This window comes from Martes martes, assembly GCF_963455335.1.
Source record: "Martes martes genome assembly, chromosome: 9".
In the NCBI taxonomy this organism is placed as follows: domain Eukaryota; kingdom Metazoa; phylum Chordata; class Mammalia; order Carnivora; family Mustelidae; genus Martes; species Martes martes.
Genome location: NC_137896.1, coordinates 80,076,220 through 80,090,365, shown reverse-complemented (window position 1 = coordinate 80,090,365; position 14,146 = coordinate 80,076,220). Strand labels below are relative to the sequence as shown.

Sequence of the window (14,146 nt, the reverse complement as noted above, 5' to 3'; positions counted from 1 at the left end):
CTAGCCCCCCACCCCAGAGTCCCGTACCTGGCCCCCGGCTATTTGTTAGTCTAGGCCACTCCTCTTGCCAAGGGCCCTATGCTTTTTCCAATTCCAGTGCCTTCCCCCTCAGTGTCTCATCCCTCAGCCATCACGGAAGCATTAGTGGTTGTCATCTCTATGCAGCACATAACCTAAAGACATCTCAGGAAACAGTCTAATATGATTAAATAAATCTATAAAGAAACATGGGCCCAAGGGTTGGAAGGCAATTACAAACTAATAAAAATGCACAAGCATAAATTATAGTACTGGACTAGAAAAGAATCCCATTATATAAACTAAGTTATCAAACTGACCTTGTATAAATGCTTCTGGAAATAAGTAGGCCATCAGCATGGCTTGGTATAAAAAGATAGGGAAGGGAGGAGGTAATTTGGTGCCTGCTATGTGGGCTCCGTTTGTCTACAGACACTTAGAAGGAAAAGCTGATGAAATCAGTAAGAGAATATTTTCATAGAAGTACTGGAAAAGAGATTACTGTCATTTTTACATAGTCAAAATACAGGCAAGTTTTACCTAAAGACCAACATGTTTACAAAATTAAAAGTTGACTATCATCAAAGTTTTATTGAAAATTGACTTTCAAAATTACGTCATACCCCCACCACTTAATTCCATGGGTTGTGATAATTGACCACAAAAAGTCGTAGAACTTTTTTATTTTAAAACAATCACTTTACTGCTAAGCACCTGGACAGCCAAATCCAATCTTCCATTTTCTCTGGCATAGAGATTCATCTATGTCACTTCCCACAAGCTCCACAGACAAACTTTGGAAGCAACCACTGCCCTTCCCAATTTTATTAAATTATATTTGGCAGTTCTTGACTCTATGAAATGTAGACTTGAGAGCATGTCCATCAATTTCCTGCAAAATAAAAGTTTCCATTTGTCTTCCTTCTAAAATAAAAATATAACCTCCCCAAATCAAGAAAATATTGTTTGAACATGCTGCAAACTGAAATTGCACATAGTGTATTAGACTCCTTTTGTAAGTTTAATATTTAAATCAACACCAATGGCATTCATTACCTTAAGTGACTTAATAAACTGTCTTGGGAAGTCTCCCTTTCTTGGCTATTAGGATGAAGGTTCCCAGGGACACGTTTTCGTGAAGAGCACCTACTCTTAGTTACAATGAAGGTGCTACCGAGGAGCCTGAGGTACCACGCCTCAGCCTCAGCCTCCAGGACTCCAGTCATACCCATTTAGAGTCCCTTAGAGGAGCAGCCTTGAGTTAACTGCCTGACTCACTGTTCTGAAAACATGCATGAAAGTCATAGAAAGTTGTGCAGAATTGGCATGTGCAGAGATTTAAATCATGTTATATTAAAATCTAAGGACTCAACACAGCTAATACCTTGCGGGGGGTGGGGAGACAAGAAACGAAGGAATGGGATGGAGGTAGCACAGGGACACTCCTTATAACAAGACTAACAAGTGCATACCAGACCCTACCCATTCACGGAGGGCCTGTCCATGTGCCAGTAAGCATGCCAAGGTCCCAACTGGGTACTCAGTCCTGTGAAATGGTTCCTGAGGTATCCTCATTTTACAGTTAAGTCAACTGCTTCCAAACCCGGCCTGAGGTTCCCAAGATGGACAGTGAAGGGAAGGAGAGTGGCAGGAATTGGGATGCCAAATGGGTTCCCATCCCTGTTGCTACCAAACTTGAAGACAGGCATGGAGCTGTGTGGTGGGCACAGTCAGGGTACAGGGGAGGTAGGCACCCCCATCCTCATTAAGCACTCTCACAAAGACCTGATCCTAGATCCAAGTATGCTACTCTCCCAATCCCATCCCAGAGAACTCCCAAGCACCTGCACCCCATAACAACAACCCCTGTCCTCCCCTCCCCCACCTTTGCTTCATGGCCATTCTCCAGCTTCTTAATCCTAGCCTCATCCTCAAAGACCCAGGTTCAAATGCCGCAGCCTCCACCAGGAGGACAACCTCTACTCCGTCAGTGCCCTGTTCTGAATCTTCCCTGCCAGCGCTCGGGGTTCCCCCAAAACTGGACCTCTCAAAAGGAATGCCAAGAACTAGTTACCCAGAACCCACCCCTCACCCCCAGCAATGCTTCCCAGCCGGAATGGTTCCAGGTGAGCCAAGATCCCACTCTCCCCAGCCCTGGGGGAGTGGAACCAAGACACCGCCCCCTCACGTGCTGTAACTGAGAGATCAAAGCATTCCAACCCGAGTGGCAGCCACCGCTCCTCACACATGCCGAGTATCCAATTCAACGGGGCTCCCCCTGGGATGCCACCTCTCCTCCAGTCAGGGACCATCCTCATCCCAGAAGACAACCTGTCTAGTGACGAGTGACCCTGGGGTGGCAACTTCAGAATAGGGTACCAAACAAGCAAAATGCCCCCACCCCAGTTCCCTTCTCCTAGACTCCTTTCCCTTTCCTGACTCTTTTTCCCCTCCTCCCATGGCAAATTTCAAAAAGTCACTAAAAGAAGCTTAAGGATTGTTTTTAAGTTGCTTTTTCAAATTATCAAAATAAATCTTATAGACTGAAAATACACATCCTCAAAACGGACATTTTGGCCTTTTATCCAGATGTTCTATTAAAAAGGGGGCTGTTTGACCAAGATGTATGTCCACATATTTGAAGAGATGAAATGGGAACACTTCTTTCTTTGGCCACCTGCCAAGAAAAATTTATGTTGCCAAAATAAAAGAGATTATGTTTACTCAACATATGAACACAGGACTGAGCTGCTTAGAAACCGGGCCTCTTTTACCAAGCAGCTTAAATCATGTAATTTTAAATATGTCTGTGAATGTCACCTTCGCTATTACCTACTTGGAAATATCAGGGGCTGTAGCAATCCGTGATTGCCCAGTGTCCACCCTCTGCTCACCTCTCCCTCTCCATGGGGGGTCCAAACACCCCCATAGTTTCTGTTTCTCCAACTGGTGACCTGGAGGTCCACCAGGATGTGTCCTCCCACTCAGGGTGGTGCCCACACAGCCTCCTACTCATGTGTGGGGTAGGGACGAAAACAAAGAGGGCATCATGCTGACACCAGTGGCAGCCACCTGAGGCCTCATCCTATACCTCTCTCTATCTGTACTGGTTTGAAAATTTCCATTATAAAGAGGATTTTTTTTAAAGGATCCATCAGAACCTTAAGAAAAAAAATTTAAGAGACAAACATTCGGTTAAAAATAGGAGTATTCATGAGAGATATTTTAAGTTCATTTGAAGAAAATAATTCCTTATGTGGTGAAGAGAAGAAAAATAAAACGGCTGCATCTCATTTACTTTAAGAATAAAAGCTACATAAGTCCCTTTTAAACAAACATCAAATTCAGCCATAAAATAATAAATGTAAAATATATTTTCTTAGTTCCAAATGTTAAATATTCAGAAAAGATGGTATTTGTAACCAACCCAATTAGACCTTTGCAATGCTAAATAAATATATTTGATTCTGCAAACATCACTAGGCTTCCCAATGAATAATCTAGAGCTAGACTTGAAGGTTTTATTTTGTTTTGTCTTGTTTTTTGTTTTTTTTTTAACGTAACTGTATTACTCTCTGACCGGGACTCAAAAGAGAAGCACTTCAGAGAAGCATCTGGATGTTAAGTGCTTTCCAAAGAAAATAAAAAACAACATAATTCTGAAGCACAAATTAAAAACCTTAGCAAGTTTATGCTCCATAGAAATAACCTTACTGGAGTGTTAACACTTTCATATTCATGACTGCACTGGATTTAAACAATCAACATGTGAGGATGGCTGTGCAGGTTTTTCCCTATTTTGCGGGGGTGGGGGAGGCAACAGAAGCCAAGTGGGTTGCCATGGTTACAAAGGTTTTTTTGTTTTTTGTTTTTTTTTAAAGTCAGCTCTTAGCACCAAAATCTACTTCAAGTTCTCCACAAGGACCACTCTCCCCTTTCCAGTAAGTCACTCCCCAGCCCTCATAAGATTACCGTGCCCTGGGACAGCACTGTATGCTCCCCTGGGGTCCAGTATCAAGGGTGGATCTCCATTCTCCTTCACCTTCAAAGCTCTCCCTCCTCCCAGTAGCTCCAAGCACAAGGCCCTCTTTCCCTTCTCTGTCAACATCCTGAAAATGTTCTGCTCCTTGTCATGCCCAGACCTTTCCAATTCCCTTCATCCTCCAGAATCTTCCTAGTCCTTGACCTCTCCTGACTTCCCAGGGCACCTAACACTGACCCCATCCCAAATTCAAGACCACTGAACCCGGATTCTCTTCCTTGTTCTCCTGCATCTTCATAGCTTTGCTCCTGGGCTCATGCCCCCAAATGGGTGCTCTCCACAGTTTTGGGCTCAAGCTTATTCCTGGGTCTTCCCTTGCTCCCATCCCCTGGACCCTCTGGACCACTACAACCTCCAATGTTGCAAATGTTAAAAAGATCCCCAGCATACCTATATCTGTAGATCATCTCCTTCACACTTTCCTGTACTGGTTTCCAAACCCCATCCCACAAACATCAGTCCTCTTATCTCTCACTCTCTTTCAAATAAGTCAAATACATACACTTTAATCCTGTACCATCCCTGGCCTGGTTTTTGGGCACCCAGTTTTCCCCCAGAAAGTGACCGAATTCAACAAGTATCAAGCACCTGTGCTAACTGTGCAGTATTTAAAACAGACAACCAAGAATTAAGTTACATGGCCAATCATCATACAGTTGGTAAGAACTCAGACAAAATACAAAGGACAGCACAGAGGATAAGGGTAAGAACAAGGTGGCAGGAGCGGGGCAGGAAAAGGAAACAGCCATTGCAAATGCCAGCAGCAGGAGAACGCAGAGACCAGTGTGGCTACAGTCAACTGAACCAAGAGCCCGGGAGGTGACAGAAGGTCCCTGCCTTTAGTCTGACTTCAGTCTGAGAGGAAGAGCTACTGGAGGTTTCTGAGCAGAGAAGTTTACAAAGTAATTTCAGTTTGTACATATTCCTCCACATTCTTTCAGAGAAGAGACTGCTGAGGGGCAATGGGAAATAGTCTTCCATCAGGAGGCTGTAAAATGACACAGGGCCGTGAACACACCTGCCTTGCATCTACCTATCAGGTTCAAGCTCACCTTCCTAAATGCAAGTCTGACCCTGACATGTCACCGCATCCCCTCTGCAGGAATGTTCCATGGCTCCCACAACCTCCATGACTATCTAGTGCCATCTGATGCATGGTCACTGGGGTTGCACCATGTGCTACTACCCCTTCCTAAACACCCTGACCTCCAAACCAGCGGGATCACCTGCTATTTCCCTGACACACTGCCACAAGCCTGCGATACCTGCCTCTGGCCTCCGAAAAGTTATTAATCCATCTGTTAGGGCTAAGCCCAAACACGAGTTCCTCAGAAGGCCTTTCTTGGCTGCCCCCCAAACTGCACATTGCTTGCACCTCAAAAAGAGCACCCTTTCATCAGTTCTGGGTTAGAGTTTCCAGAGACTGGTTAACTCAAGGGCAGGACTGTGCCTGACCTATCTAGGAACACACATGGGGCCAAGCACAGTGCTAGGCATATAGTAAATGTTCAATTAATGCATGCTGGCTAAGTGAACAAAATGCTCATCTGATTATACATCGACTTGAGGTCTTAGGGGGAGGTGGTCCCAAGGACGAGTTTTCTCCCTCAGCCACTATAATCTGGAAGACTGGGGTCCTGATGGGGGGTGCTGGGGGACTGCATGCCCAGAACTCCTGACAATGGTACAGTCACAAGTAGGGGCCACAGTGAGGATGGACTTGAACCCAAACCTTCAAAGCCTCATGCCCTCTCAGCCAGATATATCTCTAGGCACGCCCACCCCACACAATCCATTTTAAATTTGCCTAAAGCATCAGCAATATGTTTTTCCTAAGCCTATTCTAGAGGTGTAGAGATATAGAGAAAAGAATCTAGAAGGACCCAAACCAAGTTAAGAGCACTTACAGTGTTATTTTCCTTTACCTTACCTTGATTTTTCCCCCCTAAATAAACACCATAAGAAAAAAAGTCTTTTAGAAAGAATGCCACAGGACCACCCGAGTTACAGTTAAAGAATGGCTCCAAAAATAGAAAGTATCCAAAAAGCCCACCAAAACCCTGGGAACATGAGACCACTGAATACATACTACCGCTTACAGTATATATAAGTTGCAAAGGCTTTAAAAGGTTTGTCTGAGCATGCAATGGTCTGAGCCTAAAAACTGGCCCTGTGCTTTCACTTCTGAAATAATTATTTCACAAAACACTGTGGATACCCCAGCCACTTACCATTCCCTCTTATTTAAACTCTTCCATAGATTTCATAATCAAGTGTGAGCTGTCACCACTGCATCTTAGCTTATAAGCATCCTAGCTTATAGCTTATATACTTGCGGGAGACAGCGACTGATTGGCTCTAAACAGGACATTTCAGTAACTGTCATTTCATGACTTACAAAGAAAATGTCAATTAAAAATAATAGGAGGGGCACCTGTGTGCTCAGTCCATTAAGCACCTGACTTGATTTCTGCTTGAGACTCTCTCTCCCCCTTTCCCTCTGCCCCACTCCCTGCACACACTTGCTCTCTCGCTCTCTCCAAAATAAGTAAATAATTAAAAAAAATAAATAATAGGAGATCAGTTATCGAGACATAATATGTCTTATTTAAGCTGAAAGCTACATCAACAATGACTCAACAAAGACTTGGCTTCTAACTTTCAGCAAAAGACCAACATAAATTTAAGAGTGAAATAGCGTGTTAAAACAAGGAAGAGACAATTGCTTTAGTTACCACTTTTTTAAAAGATTTATTTATTTATTCTGAAAGAGAGAGACAACACATGCATGAGTTGGAGGAGGGGACAAAGAAAGAGAATCTCAAGCAGACTCCCTGCTGAGTGGGGCTCCATCTCATGACCCATGATATCATGACCTGAGCTGAAACCAAGAGCTAGATGCTAAACCGACTGAGCCCCCCAGGCATCCCTTTAGTTAGCACCTTTGTAAAGAAATAAAAGGGGGACAAGGAAACCACATGTCAAGCACAATGCTAGAAAATCTTCCTAGTAAATCTGAGATAAGAATTTCATCTCCCGCATTTCACAAATGAAGAAATTGAGGCTCAGAGAGGTTAAGTAACTTAGTCACAGTAACCACAGTCACATAGTGGCAAAAACCAACTCAAAACCAGATCTGTTTCACAAGACTATACACGGTATGATTCTGTAATTCCACTTCTGTTAGGTTCAAGAGCAGGCAAAACCAATCTATATGAAAGGAGTCACATCTAAGATGATATGAAACTTCCCTCTACTGGGTAGATATTGACTAGAAGGGGCATAGGCACCTTCTGGGGTACTGAAAATGTTTAATTCTGGAGCAGGATGGTGGATAGACATTCAGGAGCCACACACAACATTAGAGCACTTCACACTTTACTGTATGCTATAGCTCAAGTTAAAGGAAAAAAACTTCCTCATCAGATGGACTCCAAGTTCATACTCTTAACCGCTAAACCACCACTCTGACAGAACCTGGCCACATTCTAGAATTGATTCCCTCGGGTAATCATTTTTTAAAAGTATTCTGGGAAGCAACGTACATCCTAATCACATCAGAGTGAAAACACTGGAACAATAAACCTGTTTTTAAATGCCACAGAATGAAAAGTAGAAAGTATCAACTTCCTGGCTACTGGGAATTTCCCCTCTGTAGCCACATCAGAATACAATTTTAAACCCTGCTCTAAGGGAATGTTCACAGATGCACAGAAAATAATTTGTAACAAAGTTAACTATGGAAACACCTAAAACTAAAATCACACAAAATATTTCAAGACATGGTATAACTTTATCAAAATGTTCTCAAAAGAAATTTGAATTTTGGGGTACCTGCCCGGCTCAGTCAGTAGAGCATGAGACTCTTGATCTCAGGGTTCTGAGTTTAAGCTCCACGTTAGGCATGGCACCTACTTTAAAAAAAAAAAAAAAAAAAAAATTAAAGGAAATTTGAATTCTGTTACAAAAATTTAAAAAGTCAAGGAGACAAAGCTGATGGGCAAAGAACATAAAGTTCACAGCAGTGGCAACATATAATACATGGAAAATCTCAGCTCAGAGTTTTAACATACAGAAAACTGGTACAATTAACTTTTTCCAGCAGTAATGTAATTGTACCACATATGCCCTAATAACAAATTCTCTGTCAAGTACAAGTTCTTCCCACCGAAGTTCTGTTCAGACTAGCAAAGCCTCATCACCAGGTGATGATGAAATCATTACATCAATTTTCTTAAAGTCTTATACCACACACATTATACCTCTTATTCGAACGGTAATTGCCTCCCCAGAGAGAGGAATTTATTCATCCTACAATTTGCAGACATCTTTGGCAAGCACCTAGTTAACAGTTATCCCACCTTGAGGAGGAGTATGGGGGAGGAAAGAGCTGTTCCTACACACCTGTTGGCTGTATGCGCTGTGGTCCTTCCTGGGTACTTTTGATGATGTCAGCCAGGAAACCCAACTTTCAAATTGTCAGAGCCCAGTTTAATTCATGTTTTAACGTTCTGTATACACTAAAATTGCCAGGCAATTGATTGCAATGATTTTAGTTGCCTCTGAGCATCTCCATATAAGACCCAAAGGTCTTTATGAGAATTTTCCAGTATTTATAACTTATACACTACAACTGGACATGTTGCAAGAGATTATATAACCAAATATCCCAGGTGCAAGAATCTTAATGTTTATAAAAGTAACCATTGGCATTTATTAATTGTCAAAGTCTTTAACAAACTGTCCAATAAAGTAAAGTCAAATATTGTGGCTATTAAGCAAGTTAGAAAGAATGAAAAGCACTGACCCAGTATGTTAAGAACAGAGTACGCATCAGGCACATTCACAGCACTGGTCAGGATCCCTGAATTATGGTTCAAAAACAAACAAAAAACAAAACAAAATAAAACAAACCAGCATTACCAGAAAACATAAAAACTTGAAGTTTCAAAGTTTCTTTAAGAAACAATGGATTCATCTTTTTTCATATCCTGCATCAGCTAAAATGCCTCATACATTTCTATCCAGAACATCCTAGCTTTGTACCAACAACACATCATGTAAAGCAGAATGATCCTTTTTTTTCTTTTTTTAAGATTCTCTTCATTTCCTAATATAACTCCCTTTTTTCCAATGCATCTCTAAAAAAGGCACACATTTGGGGGCACCCGGGTGGCTCAGTCTGTTAAGTGTTTGCCTTCGGCTCAAGTCATGATCCCAAGGTCCTGGGATGGAGTCCTCCGTTTGTCTGTCCATCAGTGATTCCGTGAGTCATTCAGTCCAACGGTTCACAAACTGGGCAGGCTGCCTGCTCAGCAGGGAGTCTACTTCTCCCTCTCCCTCCCCCTGCTTGTGCTTCTTCTCTCATTCTCTCTCTCCTCAATAAAATAAAATTTAAATAATAATAATAATAATAAATTAAAATTTAAAAGGCACACATTTGAACAAATTGTATAATGAGAAATCAACCATGAATTATCAGTTCCACTTTCCTATTTTAGCAAAACTGCAGTATCTTAGAATTGGAGAAATCTAAATTGTGTTTTTTTAACAAGGAACTCTTCAAAACTACAAGCCATTACTCAGCTATCCATCAGAAACCCAGAGGCACCTGGGTGGCTCAGTGGGTTAAAGCCTCTGCCTTCAGCTCGGTCTTGGTCCCAGGGTCCTGGGATTGAGCCCTGCATGGGGCTCTCTGCTCAGCAGGGAGCCTGCTTCCCCCTCCCTCTCTGCCTACTTGTGATCTCTGTCAAATAAATAAAGTCTTTAAAAAAAAAAAAAAGAAAGAAACCCAGGGAAAAAAATCATTAATTGTTACAAGCATATTATGCTTATTTTCATGAAAAGGTTACTTCATTTCTTGGATTTTAAAAACTTTATCTGCATCTGCCAAATCTGGCTGATTTCAGTCTCAGTCAGACCAATCTAAATGGTTCCCAGTTACTGTTTTTGGTAAAGGGAAGTTGATGCCTAGAGGAACTTCCATACTGATTACACAATGACCACCACTCATTAAGTGCTTCTTAATTCCCATGATGCAGAGCCAGGAGTTTGACAAACATTATCCTATTTGTCCTCAAAAACAATCTTGCAGAGCAGGCGCTTCCAAAACCCGTTATGGAAAATATGGCTGGGATGATCAACCTGCCCGAGATCACAGAATCATATGTGGCAGATTCAAGACCAGTGAACAGTGAGGGTGGGAACTTGGAACTTTTATGGAGAATTAGGCCTTTCACCAACACACGTGAAATTAAGAGCAGTGAGCCCCTGCTGTTGGGAGATGGCCAAGGGGAAAGCAGTATTTCAAACTGAACAAGTTATTTCAAACGTTAGAGCCAAAGATACAGACATTCACAAAGCTGGGCAGGGGGATAGTTTTACCCCTGTAGAGAATTCTATAGTGTTCTGTACTTCCCCGGTCTTAAAATCTAACCTAAGAGACCAGGGACCGTGTGTATAACACTCTCTCAAATTCCACCAGGCTTAATAACCTCTATTCAAAAGAAAGAGAAGTGAGAACTAGGGCAGTGGGAAGAAATGATCGCCCAAGCCTGTCCTCCCACCAGGGTAAGCTGTCAGATCCGCATGGGCGCAACCAGGAGACAGCTGGGCTGGGAGCCCTCAGACTGGGTTAGGCTCCGATCCCCCCTCCCCTCCCCGCCTTCCTGCTCCCGATCCTGACCCTGTTGACCACCTCCCGAAGCAAAATACACCGGAAGAATTTGTTGTAACAAGTAGACGCCCATATTCACCAACTGGTTTGGCAATCTACCATCTACAGCAAGGCTCCAACATGGGAGAGGCAGAAGAATATGGTATAATTGTTCTAAACTATCTTTCTACGAAATTGGGAAGGTTCACGAGGCCATGAGTAGGCATGAGTGATAAGGGAGCAAAGACAAACACCCCATCCCTGAGTTTTAAGCAGGAGAGGGAGCCTCCTCGCCACCCGGGTTTACAGTGTATTAATCTCAGAGATAAGCTTTCACGCCCTGACACTTGTAGGGAGATAATAGGTTCTGGGGCTCTCCGGTCCTAAATGAAAAATACCGTGGCCTGGATATTAAGATGACTTGATTTTACTACCTCCAGGAGGGTCCGCCTGCCGTTCCCGGGCAGCCTCCAGGATCTCCGCCCGCGGGGTCCCACTGAGCGCCCCCACGCCCACCCTTCCAGCGAGGTGTTTGGCCAAGGCCTGCCTCACGGGCTCCGGGCAGCACCCACCCATCCCCCTCCCCAGGTCTCAGACAAGCAGCCTAGTTAATCATTCAACGCCGGCGGCGTGAAACAATTTTTTAGAGGTCATCGCGAAAGGTTCTCCCTAAGTTTCACAGAAACCAGCCTTTGGGGACCCGGAGGTGGCAGCGGTAGGCAGATGGGGGTGGGGAGCGGCGGCGGGCGGCTCTTTGGCTCACAAAACACCTGATCTCCCCATGCGGCAACCGAGACCAGCGCAGTGCAAGGGTGGGGTGACGGGGTGCGAGTGAGAAATCACACACGGCCCCCTCCCCAAAACGCCCGTGGAAGCCAGGTGAGGACGCCGGCCCCAGACGCCCCTTCCCAATGCCTGCATCACCCCCGCGCGGGCTCCCCCGGAAGCTGGGGTGCAGCGAGGAGGGGGGATGTCCCAGGGCCCCGTGTGGGTGGGGGTGAAACAGGACAAGAGACTAAAAAGACATGCTGCTCCTGGTTTCGCTATCCTCTTCCTCCAGGGTAAGGATGCCGGAGGGGAGAGGGGACGCCTAAATGCGGCGGGAGCCACCCGGGAACGGTTTCCTCCTGTGGCGCGCCGGTACGAAGCCGGAACCGGCGAGGAACGGGACTGCGAGGGAGAGGAGTCAGTGCGGAGCAGGGGGAAGCGCGAAGCAGAGATGGGAAGGAGGTGGCGCGGGCTGGGGGAGACGCTGGGGTAGGGGAAGAGGGGCGGGAGGGGGCGCGAGCGCACACCCGCCCCGGCCCTACCTTGTCCGGGAGCAGCTCCTGCTCAGCGGGGCGGGGGCGGGAGATCCCGGCCGCATCCACGTCCCGGCCGCTCGGCGCGGCTCAGCCCGGCGATCGCCGCCGCTCCCGCTCCATACGTTGCTCCGCGACGGGCGGCCGGGGGGTGTCGGCGGCGGGGGAGTCACCGGCACCGCTTGTCTCCGGCACTTGTTGCCGCCACCGCCACTGCGACTCTCACTCCCGGCTCCAGCTCCCGGCGCCGCCGCCGCCGCCTCTGGGCGCCCGGGTCCGGCCCCGCCTTCGCCCCCGCCCGGCGCGCCAATCAGGCCCGGCACCACCCCTCACGTCACCGCCCAGCCGGGCCCGCAGCCCGGCGCCCCAAGTTTGGGGAAGGCCGAGCTCCAGCCTGTCTGCCAATTGGCGCCCGAGATTCGCCCAGGCTGGTGCTCCTCCTAGCTTCCAGAGACCCTCCGGGGCCTCCAGGTCCACACGTGGGAAGTAAAGGGTTAAACTGGGGGGAAAGGGCCCCCAGGAAGTAGACCTCCTCGGAAGAACAGGACAGTTCGACCCTATTCCAACCCCGGTCTAACCGAAATCTCTCCAATTGCAGGTCGCCCCTCCTGCGGTGCGCCTAATGTTGGGGGACTAAGCCTATAGCCTGGGTAGGACTCCAGTGACCTTTTCCAGCCAGAACCAGTTTGTGACTGGGCCTAGACTGAACCACAGCCGGCGTTCCAGTGTTTGGGTGCGTGCGCCCCTGCAAAATCCGGAGTTCCACTGGGGAAGGGGGAATCAGGGCCAAAGTGGGACTTGACCGTTGCTCTCTGCCCACCCAATACTTGCCGCCATCTCTTAGATCCCCCAAATGACGCCGTAGAGCCCAAGGCCTACACTGGTGCCCTACTTGGCACTGCCACCCGATCTTCGAATTTGTGAAGCTGCCCAGGAACTGGTGAGGGGGAAGTTTTAGTTCTTCTCCTTGTGGTGTCTTACAGAGAATTTCCTCGAGGTTCCACGCGCATCTTGGAAGCCAGAAATGCAAGGTGTCCAGACTCTGCGCCTTCAACCCGCGCCGCCGCCCAGAGGGGCAGGGCAGACACCTAGGAGCTGAACTCTGATACTCACCTTCGGCTCCCCACTCCCGGGTGAGGACTTGGCGTCTACGACACCCACCGGCCGAAACACCTGGAACCACAGACGCACCCTCAGCCCAGCGCCCCTGCTGGCTCGCCAGAGCACTGCATTCTAAGGTGAGTCCCTGACTCTGGACCCAAGTTTGGGGGCCCCAGGTAAGCTAGCGCAACCGGATGGGGAGGTTGCGCAGGTCTGAAAGGCTGGGCGCAGCCAGCTTGTCACGCGCGTGCTCCGTGGGGAGGCAAGCTTGGCCCTAGGCCCATCAGAAAGCACCTCCGTCTGTTGGTCCTTATCTCTTCAGGAAGAAAGAGATCCCCTTTACGTGACCAGACCGACCAGACCCGGCAATTAAGGACACTCCACCTTCAAATATGTGCATTTGTCAGAAGGCTTTCTGAGGAGGAATTAGCCTAAGGGAAAAGAAATGTAAATGTAGGGATTTCGGGCACCTAGGAGTTCAGCCTTTTAGACTGTGGGCCCTTACTCTGATCCAAGCTCTGAGCAAAAGAATATTTTGCAGCTGGATGCACTGAGCCACGTGGGTGGGTGATTTTAGAAACAGGGATTGGGAGTCAGACCTGGGAAAATTTTTATTTTCAGCCTTCAGACCTTTTTGCTTTTATGTTGATCCCATGATTCTCCTAAGACTGAAACATGAAAGTTCAAGAAACAAGTTGGATTTTGTATATTCATAGAAAAACAAAAAGGATGCACACTGACTGCTAACCACGGGTATCCCAAGTGTGGGATTGGAGTGTGGGAAGGAGGGAGATGAATTTTATACCCTTATACTGACTCTGCATTTTGTATTTTTCCAGTTATATTAACTGTCACAATTTAGAAAGCTAATAAAACATTTTTAAAGAAATACAGAAATTTAAAATTCTTCAAGAACTCTGGAGAAAGTATAAATTAATAAACAAACGAAGCCTCTGCTTTCATTCTGCATCAAAGTAATTATTCCTGAGTCCATGTTCCTTGGTTTAAATAAAAATGTCTCTAGGCTGC

General features: G+C 46.2%; 1 protein-coding gene and 1 long non-coding RNA gene across 5 annotated transcripts in view; one reads left to right on the top strand and one right to left on the bottom strand.

Annotated features, from left to right (window-relative positions):
* Positions 1-12,300, bottom strand: part of B3GNT2 (UDP-GlcNAc:betaGal beta-1,3-N-acetylglucosaminyltransferase 2) — a 27,930-nt gene extending 15,630 nt beyond the window's left edge. Inside the window, exons 1-3 of one of the 4 annotated variants that reach the window (XM_080812852.1) lie at positions 12,026-12,300; positions 8,868-8,924; positions 7,895-7,974 (exon numbers count right to left, since the gene is read on the bottom strand). The gene's annotated coding sequence lies outside the window, so the exon portion shown is untranslated. The remainder of the gene's footprint in view (positions 1-7,894; positions 7,975-8,867; positions 8,925-12,025) is intronic. The other 3 variants (XM_080812854.1, XM_080812855.1, XM_080812853.1) reach the window with 3 other exon arrangements.
* LOC308348649 lies at positions 11,441-14,146 on the top strand. The gene is made up of 5 exons (XR_013967370.1): positions 11,441-11,594; positions 11,776-11,855; positions 12,615-12,749; positions 13,000-13,254; positions 13,440-14,146. It is a non-coding gene; the product is annotated as an uncharacterized lncRNA (long non-coding RNA).